The 7,469-nt window shown below is 35.3% G+C and overlaps 1 protein-coding gene across 1 annotated transcript in view; it reads left to right on the forward strand.

Annotated features, from left to right (window-relative positions):
* Positions 1 to 7,469, forward strand: part of LOC106877829 (uncharacterized) — a 201,270-nt gene that overhangs the window by 68,951 nt on the left and 124,850 nt on the right. The window lies entirely within an intron of this gene.

The following is a 7,469-nucleotide window of genomic DNA, read 5'->3' on the forward strand; positions in this document are numbered from 1 at the left end:
TATATATATATATATATATATATATGCTAGCATGGAAAGCAGACGTTAAACGAACGATATATATTTATATACGACAGGCTTCTTTCAGTTTCCATCTACTAAATCCACTCACAAGGCTTTGGTCAGCCCAAGGCTATTGTAGAAGACACTTGCTCAAGGTGCCATGCAGTGGGGCTGAACCTAGAACCATGTGGTTGAAAGGTAAACTTCTTACCACACATCTGCACCTTTATCTCTTGTTTCAGTCAGTGTGGCCTACCTGGGGTACTGCCTTGAAAAACACTGATGCAAAGACATACACACATATATATGTATACAACAGGCTTCTTTTAGTTTTCATCTTCCAAATCTATTCACAAGGCTCTGGTTGGTCCAAGGCTATAGAAGATACTTGCCCAGGGTGCAACACAGTGGGAATGAACCCCAGACCATGTGGTTGGGAAGTAACCTTTTTTACCACACAGCTATGCCTGTTGAAAATTTCATTTAAAAATATCCATTTTTCAGAAAGTTAAGAGGAAACAAAAGTCATGTGAGGTGGGTGCACACTTGCTGCCATTACTACAAGATTGAGGCAGTAACTAATGAACAAACAATAATAATATTGTTGTTGTTGGCACTCCATCGCTTACGACTTCAAGGGTTCCAGTTGATCCGATCAACGGAACAGCCTGCTCGTGAAATTAACGTGCAAGTGGCTGAACTCTCCACAGACACGTGTACCCTTAACGTAGTTCTCGGGGATATTCAGCGTGACACAGTCTGACAAGGTTGACCCTTTGAATTACAGGCACAACAGAAACAGGAAGTAAGAGTGAGAGAAAGTTGTGGTGAAAGAGTACAGCAGGGCTCTACACCATCCCCTACCGGAGCCTCGTGGAGCTTTAGGTGTTTTCACTCAATAAACACTCACAACGCCCAGTCTGGGAATCGAAACCGCGATCCTATGACCGTGTGTCCGCTGCCCTAACCACTGGGCCATTGCGCCTCAACTAGAGAAAAGTACAAACCACTGAAAGAACACTTATCAGCAAAATTATGCAAAACTTTACTATCAGTGTAACAAGCAATTACATGAGAGAGTAATTGCTGCATGAACTGATAAAAAAATAAACTGACCAACCAAATGTTATCTATTGTGGACCAGACAACTAAAGAATAATTAGTAGATACTGAATATCTCTACTTTTGGACATTAATTGTTCTGTTTTATTGTGTTGCTGTTACTATTCACCAACAGATGGGAGTAGCGGAGACAGATTGCAGTGAAAAGAAACAATCAAAATGGATTACCTCTTCAGACGCATATCAATAATTAGACAAGTGCAAAGTGAATAATAATTTCAGCAGTAACATTGATAGATTATCTAAAGTTTATCGGAACTGTCAACAAGAAACATTCATGGGCGAGTCAGTTGCCCTTAAACAGGAATTACAAGTGGAAGGTGAATAGTTTTTTTAATAATGGTTTCAAATTTTGGCACAAGGCCGGCAATTTTGGGGAAGGAAGTAAGTCAATTAAATTGACACCAGTGTTCAACTGGTACTTATTTTATTAACCTTGAAAGTATAAAAGCAAAGTCAACCTATGCTGAATTTGAACTCAGTATGTAAAGATGGACGAAATACCACTAAGCATTTTGTCTGGTGTGCTAATGGTTCTGCCAGTTCATCACCTTGAATTTTGTTCAAACCATTCAACCCATGCCAGCATGGAAAATGGACATTAAATGTTGATGATGATGGTGATGAGAAAAAGGAAAGTAAACCTTTGAGAACAAAAAGCCATAAATTTCAAGTATTATTAAATAAATCAGTGTACCATAGTGTGACAGGCCATATCCCCAGGGTTGTGAAAGCTCCTACTCTAGATAATCTAGAGTCCTTCTAGAAAGGGATTTGGAATGTAAACAACACAATCCTGATGCAAAGTGGTTAAACGAATCATAGAGTGAATACTGTGCAAATGTCTCTCTCCAAACTTCTATCAACTGAAACTCTCTAAACGGAGAGTTAAAAAAGGAAATCACTTGGGTGGAGTCTGATTATTTGTTATGGGTATAAAATGTCCATATTCTACAGGGCCAGCCCTCATTTACCTGTTCAAAAGAACAATGAATGCCAACATTGATTTTCTAGTTTACATTTGCTCCATGTGAAGTAAGGCTTGCTGTACTAACCTACTTAGACAGAAACTTGGAAGTGAATACTTGTCAAATCAGCTGAATGTTATGCATGGGTATATATATACGTCCCACAAGCTAGAAAATACCTGCTTCCAAATCCTGTTTTATTACTGAGTAAAAATGATCAAACTTTAAACTTCTGTAATGATTTTGTAAAATTTTTCTGGAACAAATGAATAGCAAAATTGGATTCAGTGTAAAAAATTACATCAATATACTAAATTTGGAAAAATTTCACTTAATTTTAAAATTTCAAAATCTGTGACAATAACAGAAGAGGCCCACAACTACCTCCCTTGGACCTGCAAATAAGTACATCACATCTCATCAAGAAGGCTACACTTTTGCTATCCAAGAACAGAAGGTATCTACTAAATGCCTGATTAGCAAAAGAGATAAGGATGTCTCTAAGTCTCCACACTGTGATAGTGTTGATTGTGCCTTACCAGCATGGAAGATACCACTTTTATCATTAGTAGCTGTTCAAAAATGTCCACAAGATATTACCTTTCCTTCAAATGTGACATTGTTGCTGAAGCAGTCTACAATGCTGCATGCAAAAAAGGATTGTCCTGAGAGCCATACCACACACAGGTACCTCAGAACCAGAAAGTACCCACACTTTTAAGAATAAAAGATATAGACGAAACATTCCAAAATAAAAAAAACATCAACTTGGTGTAAGCACCACGAGGTTGTGAATTTGATTTCTGGACTAGGCTGTATGTTGTGCTCTTGAGCAAGACACTTTATTTCATGTTGTTCCAGTTCACTCAGCTGTAGAAATGTGTTGCAATGTCTCTGGTACCAAGCTTATCAGCCTTTGCCTTTACTTTGGGCAACAACAGTGGAAAGGGGAAACTGGTAGGCATAGACAACTGCTGGCCTTTCATAAATAACCTTGCGTGGATTTGTGCCTCAGAGAAGAACTTTGTAGGTGTAATTCTAGGTGGTCCTTCATGACAAAAGAGGGTCTTTACCCTTTACTTTTATGAACATCAACACTTAAAGATGTATAGACAATATCTAGAGATGACCTATAGAAGTTTGTAATGGGAGTAAATGACAGTGTAAGTTCCTGTGGAATGGAAATGAATGTAAAGAAAATAAAATGAATGGTACTCAACAAGAAACAACAGTCTGTGAAAATAAATATTACAACTGAAGGACAAATGAATGAAAGAGAGACCAAAGATAATATAGCAAAGATAATATAAGGAATGAGAAAATGGTAAATATGAAAGAGAAATCAAATGGATTGAAATAGCAAGAAAGTCATTAATATTGAAGCCAAAAAAAGATGATTAAAATGTTATGTATAGTCCACTCTACTGTATAGAGAGTTGAAAAATGGACGCTAACAAAAGTATCATGAAATAGATGACAGCATCCGAAAAGTTAGAAATATAGATGGCTTTTGAGAATATCATCATGGGCAAAGAATACTGTGGATATTTTTAATCAATGATAATTGAAAATGGTAAAAACTAAGAATATTTTCTTAGAAGACACCATCAAAGGGAGAAAACTAAAATATTTTGGTCACTTAATTGGAAAGAAAATGGTTTTACAGAGAGACTGTTAATAGAAGGTATAATAAAAGGAAAAAAGAGGAAGACGAAAAACTGAGAATTATTTGAATGGATAATATAAAGAACTGGACGGACTTAAATATAGTGAATGTAGCTAGGGATAGAGCAAAATGGTAGAGATGGTGATTTATGATATTGGACCTGTTGAGAATGGAGGATAGGTGATGGAAGTGATGATGATGATGACGATAATGAAGAGGAGGGGGGATTCATCTATTGGCATATTCTGTTCACTGTTTAATGTTAGGTTAATCAATAAAATATATTTAAATAAACTGTCAAACTTATAGATTACTAAGCAAATTATGAATAGATTCCATGATAATGGTTTGAGTGCATTGAATAAGATATCACTATTCTTGGTATTATAAAGAAGAGATTTCAAGATCTAATCAAAGTCTGATTTGCACTAGTAGTCTAGATGACTGTTGATGTGAGATTGTCAAGGATATATATATATATATATATATATATATATATATATACACTAAGAGTACGTCTGCAAATTCTAGATCACTGATTACTCTCTTTCCCTCACATATAAGTACTCTTTGTATTAGTGTATTTCACTTTGAACTAAAATGTAAAGGATGTTCAATTGAATTTATATAGGCAGTTTAGGTGTGACTGTGGTAAGAAGTTTGCTTCCCACCCACATGGTTCCAGGTTCAGCCCCACTGCATGGTACCTTGGGCAAGTGTCTTCTATTATAGTCTTGGGCTGACCAAAGCTTTGTTAGTTTATTTGGTGGATGGAACTTGAAAGAAGCCTGTTGTGTGTGTGTGTGTGTGTGTGTGTGTGTGTGTGTGTGTGTTTATATCAGACAAAGGAGACCAATAGAATAAGTACCAGGCTTTAAAAATGAAAAACTAGTGGTACTAGGGTTGATTTGCTTGACTAAAAACCCTTCAAAGCGGTGCTGCAGCTTGGCTGCGGTCTAATGACTGAAACAAGTAAAAGATAAAAGATATCATCATCATCACCATTTAATGTCATGTCAGCTTTTGGCATAGTTTCTATGGCTGTTTGCCCCCCCCCCCAATGCCAACTACTTTGCTGTGTCTGTTAAGTGCTATTTTCAAGCTGCTGGCTCTAGCGAGGCTGTCAAGAAACTTGCACACATCAGAAAAGAACAGGTAAAAACCCCTTCAGTTAAGTAGAGGGAAGAGTATTTGAGAGGGGAATGGTGGTTTTGTGCCTGGTGTATGATTGAGAGGGACAAGAACAAATGTTTTGCTATAGAGGAGATACACGGCTACCTCACTGATATAAGGACAGGTGAGAGTAACTGGAAAGATAAAGATGGTGGTGACAAGAAGCCAAAGCATCTCAATATATTGTATTTATTTATTTCTGTTTTAAAAATTGTATGTAAGAAGTGTCTCAAGATACAAAAAAGGTGAGTATAAGAGAAGATACAGAGAGTGGATTGGGCTATTTTTCCATAAAGACATAGGTGAAGTTTGTCTTCATTTTAGAATTTTTCTAGAATTTTTCTTCTAGTAATTCCATTGTTAAATTTAGTAGGGTCTATAAGCCTAACCAAAGGTTTTAATTCAGTTTGGTACGCAGATCCTTAAATGTAAAATGAGGAGGTGTTGGCAGAAGTAGTTCTGTGCAGTCACCAGTATTGTGTTTTGATTCAATCTTTTGGTATATGCTGCAGATTACGCAGGAGACAAGACAACTGTCTTTCTTTTATTCAGTTATATGAATTATTTATTTGAATTCCCCAAATTTCTGTGAATTTAGTATCCAATGTAGATTGGATACATTTGATAGAATCACTTGTCTTCTGCATCAGATATTTAAGGATGAAGTTTCTTGGAAAGGTTGGTGCTTTATATCAATCATACCTTTATATCAATCATACCTTTATATCAATCATACCTTCAATGGCAAATTGGAAAACTAAAAAAAAAAAACTCTGGAAATCAGGGTGCCTTCAAAAGAAGTATTTTTAGGAGGTCAAGCACAATGGTATTAAAAGATTGCTAGAATAGTTTAGATGGGGAAAAAGGAAAAGACTATTGTTTGATTGCAAGTGAATGTAGTTAAGAGCATGTTTGGCTTGTGTAATGAGTAATATAAAGAAGTATCTGGGTCTAGGGTGACATCTAGGAAATCTGTGCATGTAAGGATGAATTTTATAGTCTTGTGTAATCTTTGATTCTTAAAAAAAAAATGCAAGTTTTTCCTTATAACTGTAACACAATTTTTGTCTTTGGGTAGCAACTGTTATTTCCTATTTGTTTACCCCTGGAAAGTATGAAAAATGGTTAATATTTCCTTCAAATTTTGGTTTTGTTACATCTATTCAAACCCCAAAGAATCCCTCTCAACACATGGTTATGATGCTTCCCCCACTACTCCTGCTCATGATCAGAGATGCACATATTGCCAACCACTAAGGGAAATACTCAACTGGTTAATGTCAAGCAACTGACAAGCAAATCTGTGATATTGAACAGAATATTTGCTATAACAATATTTCAGCTTTGGCAACTCTGCTGTGAATCTGTCTGAAATGTAATGGAAAATAGGTCGATTTCAAAACATTGACGTCCAGATGACGAAAGCAAAGTTTGAAGGGAATGGTAGTGATTTCCTATGATTTTTAGATTGAAGCAAATAAGAAATGACACTTTCTGACCAAAGACAAAAAAAAATTTTATTTTGTTACACAGTGTTATTAGTGATTTGTGGAATGCAATTTTGTAGCATCAACAGACTGTCATCTCTTTATAATCATCCTTCATTTCTTGTGAAGTAAACTCTGAGGTTATGTAGTTAGTAACAACTGATGAAGTCATTAAACTTTGCAAAGTCATTGTCTTCCATTGTAATGTTGAAGTAGAAGCTGGAGCTTTTATTAATCCAAATCGAATTGTCATAATAAACTAGTGTCTTCCTTGCTTGGAGGATGATGTCTACATCCCAGGCAGTGATGGTTTATTATTGTTCTTGCAAAGTTGATTGTTTTTATGGTAAATGATTCAATTATAGCAGCATAATAAGTTTCAAGATTGAATTACAGGAATCTATTAGTTTTCTTACTTGATATGGACTGAAACCATTCTATTACTTCGAGGCTATTTTTCCATAAAGACATAGGTGAAGTTTGTCTTTCATGGAGTATACACCTGTCTAGAATTTTTCTTTCTAGTAATTCCATTGTTAAATTTAATAGTGTCTATAAGCCTAACGAAAGGTTTTAATTCGGTTTGGTACACAGATCCTTAAATGTAAAATGAGGAGGTGTTGGCAGAAGTAGTTTTGTGCAGTTATCAGTATTGTTTTGATTCAATCTTTTGGTATATGCTGCAGATTACACAGGAGACAAGACAACTGTCTTTCTTTTATTCAGTTATATGAATTATTTATTTGAATTCCAAATTTCTGTGAATTTGGTATCCAACGTAGATTGGATACATTTGATAGAATCACTTGTCTTCTGCACTTCTGCATCAGATATTTAAGGATGAAGTTTCTTGGAAAGGTTGGTGTTTTATATCAATCATACCTTTGATCATGAAACTGGAAAAATGCTTAAAGAATACATAAAAAAAATAAGGGAACCAAAAGTTAAGGTAAAACACTCAATAAAACACACACACACATGCATAAAAAATATATATATATATGCATACATACATACATATATATATATATATATATATATATATATATA

This window comes from Octopus bimaculoides, chromosome 23 (genome assembly GCF_001194135.2).
Source record: "Octopus bimaculoides isolate UCB-OBI-ISO-001 chromosome 23, ASM119413v2, whole genome shotgun sequence".
NCBI lineage: Eukaryota > Metazoa > Mollusca > Cephalopoda > Octopoda > Octopodidae > Octopus > Octopus bimaculoides.